The 2,500-nt window shown below is 44.6% G+C and overlaps 5 non-coding genes and 3 pseudogenes across 5 annotated transcripts; all 8 read left to right on the top strand.

The window, feature by feature from the left end:
- Positions 1–190: 190 nt before the first annotated feature.
- On the top strand, positions 191–309 carry LOC133437197 (5S ribosomal RNA; annotated as a pseudogene).
- Positions 310–508: 199 nt separating this feature from the next.
- LOC133437140 (5S ribosomal RNA) lies at positions 509–627 on the top strand. The gene has a single exon (XR_009780621.1). It is a non-coding gene; the product is annotated as a 5S ribosomal RNA (ribosomal RNA).
- Positions 628–843: 216 nt separating this feature from the next.
- On the top strand, positions 844–962 carry LOC133437129 (5S ribosomal RNA). The gene has a single exon (XR_009780610.1). It is a non-coding gene; the product is annotated as a 5S ribosomal RNA (ribosomal RNA).
- Positions 963–1,161: 199 nt separating this feature from the next.
- LOC133437180 (5S ribosomal RNA) lies at positions 1,162–1,280 on the top strand. Its single transcript, XR_009780658.1, has one exon. It is a non-coding gene; the product is annotated as a 5S ribosomal RNA (ribosomal RNA).
- A 198-nt stretch (positions 1,281–1,478) lies between these two features.
- LOC133437088 (5S ribosomal RNA) lies at positions 1,479–1,597 on the top strand. Its single transcript, XR_009780571.1, has one exon. It is a non-coding gene; the product is annotated as a 5S ribosomal RNA (ribosomal RNA).
- Positions 1,598–1,814: 217 nt separating this feature from the next.
- On the top strand, positions 1,815–1,933 carry LOC133437188 (5S ribosomal RNA; annotated as a pseudogene).
- A 199-nt stretch (positions 1,934–2,132) lies between these two features.
- Positions 2,133–2,251, top strand: LOC133437117 (5S ribosomal RNA). Its single transcript, XR_009780599.1, has one exon. It is a non-coding gene; the product is annotated as a 5S ribosomal RNA (ribosomal RNA).
- Positions 2,252–2,468: 217 nt separating this feature from the next.
- Positions 2,469–2,500, top strand: part of LOC133437195 (5S ribosomal RNA) — a 119-nt pseudogene continuing 87 nt past the window's right edge.

The following is a 2,500-nucleotide window of genomic DNA, read 5'->3' as shown; positions in this document are numbered from 1 at the left end:
TTAATCTACCCACATATATTTCAACGTGGTAACAGCGAAAGCTCACGTCCTAAAGTGTTTTGCACATGGTTAAGGCACTTTAACTCCAACAAATAAGCGCTTCTAAATTATTATCACCAACAAATCAATGACTTATATTATATGACTTATCTTCAACTCCATATAAGAGCTATTTCAAGCTGCAGCTTCTGCTAACGACCATACCAGCCTGGATGCGCCAGATCTAGTCTGATTTCGGAAGCTAAGCAGGGTCGGGCCTGGTTAGTACTTGGATGGGAGACCGCCTGGGAATACCGCGTGCTGTAAGCTTTTTCAACCAGCAGAGAGCGCTCTCGCTTAATCTACCCACACATATTTCAACGTGGTAACAGCGACAGCTCACGTCCTAAAGTGTTTTGCACATGGTTAAGGCACTTTAACTCCAACAAATAAAACCAACAAATCAATTACTTATATTCTATGACTTATCTTCAACTCCATATAAGAGGTATTTCAAGCTGCAGCTTCTGCTTACGGCCATACCAGCCTGGATGCGCCCGATCTCGTCTGATCTCGGAAGCTAAGCAGGGTCGGGCCTGGTTAGTACTTGGATGGGAGACCGCCTGGGAATACCAGGTGCTGTAAGCTTTTTCAACCAGCAGAGAGCGCTCTCGCTTAATCTACCCACACATATTTCAACGTGGTAACAGCGACAGCTCACGTCCTAAAGTGTTTTGCACATGGTTAAGGCACTTTAACTCCAACAAATAAGCGCTTCTAAATTATTATCACCAACAAATCATTGACTTGTATTATATACTTATCTTCAACTCCATATAAGAAGTATTTCAAGCTGCAGCTTCTGCTTACGGCCATACCAGCCTGGATGCGCCCGATCTCGTCTGATCTCGGAAGCTAAGCAGGGTCGGGCCTGGTTAGTACTTGGATGGGAGACCGCCTGGGAATACCAGGTGCTGTAAGCTTTTTCAACCAGCAGAGAACGCTCTCGCTTAATCTACCCACACATATTTCAACGTGGTAACAGCGACAGCTCACGTCCTAAAGTGTTTTGCACATGGTTAAGGCACTTTAACTCCAACAAATAAAAAAAACAAATCTATGACTTATATTCTATGACTTATCTTCAACTCCATACAAGAGGTATTTCAAGCTGCAGCTTCAGCTTACGGCCATACCAGCCTGGATGCGTCCAATCTCATCTGATCTCGGAAGCTAAGCAGGGTCGGGCCTGGTTAGTACTTGGATGGGAGACCGCCTGGGAATACAGGGTGCTGTAAGCTTGTTCAACCAGCAGAGAGCGCTCTCGCTTAATCTACCCACACATATTTCAACGTGGTAACAGCGACAGCTCACGTCCTAAAGTCTTTTGCACATGGTTAAGGCACTTTAACTACAAAAAAAAAAACAACAAATCTATGACTTATATTCTATGACTTATCTTCAACTCCATACAAGAGGTATTTCAAGCTGCAGCTTCTGCTTACTGCCATACCAGCCTGGATGCGCCCGATCTCGTCTGATCTCGGAAGCTAAGCAGGGTGGGGCCTGGTAAGTACTTGGATGGGAGACCGCCTGGGAATACCAGGTGCTGTAAGCTTTTTCAACCTGCAGAGAACGCTCTCGCTTAATCTAACCACATATATTTCAACGTGGTAACAGCGAAAGCTCACGTCCTAAAGTGTTTTGCACATGGTTAAGGCACTTTAACTCCAACAAATAAGCGCTTCTAAATTATTATCACCAACAAATCAATGACTTATATTATATGACTTATCTTCAACTCCATATATGAGGTATTTCAAGCTGCAGCTTCTGCTAACGGCCATACCAGCCTGGATGCGGCTGATCTCGTCTGATCTCGGAAGCTAAGCAGGGTCGGGCCTGGTTAGTACTTGGATGGGAGACAGCCTGGGAATACCAGGTGCTGTAAGCTTTTTCAACCTGCAGAGAGCGCTCTCGCTTAATCTACCCACACATATTTCAACGTGGTAACAGCGACAGCTCACGTCCTAAAGTGTTTTGCACATGGTTAAGGCACTTTAACTCCAACAAATAAAACCAACAAATCTATGACTTATATTCTATGACTTATCTTCAACTCCATACAAGAGGTATTTCAAGCTGCAGCTTCTGCTTACGGCCATACCAGCCTGGATGCGCCCGATCTCGTCTGATCTCGGAAGCTAAGCAGGGTCGGGCCTGGTTAGTACTTGGATGGGAGACCGCCTGGGAATACCAGGTGCTGTAAGCTTTTTCAACCTGCAGAGAACGCTCTCGCTTAATCTACCCACATATATTTCAACGTGGTAACAGCGAAAGCTCACGTCCTAAAGTGTTTTGCACATGGTTAAGGCACTTTAACTCCAACAAATAAGCGCTTCTAAATTATTATCACCAACAAATCAATGACTTATATTATATGACTTATCTTCAACTCCATATAAGAGCTATTTCAAGCTGCAGCTTCTGCTAACGACCATACCAGCCTGGATGCGCCAGA

Source organism: Cololabis saira, unplaced genomic scaffold (genome assembly GCF_033807715.1).
Source record: "Cololabis saira isolate AMF1-May2022 unplaced genomic scaffold, fColSai1.1 scf075, whole genome shotgun sequence".
Lineage (NCBI taxonomy): Eukaryota > Metazoa > Chordata > Actinopteri > Beloniformes > Belonidae > Cololabis > Cololabis saira.
This window is presented reverse-complemented; position numbering and strand designations above follow the sequence as displayed.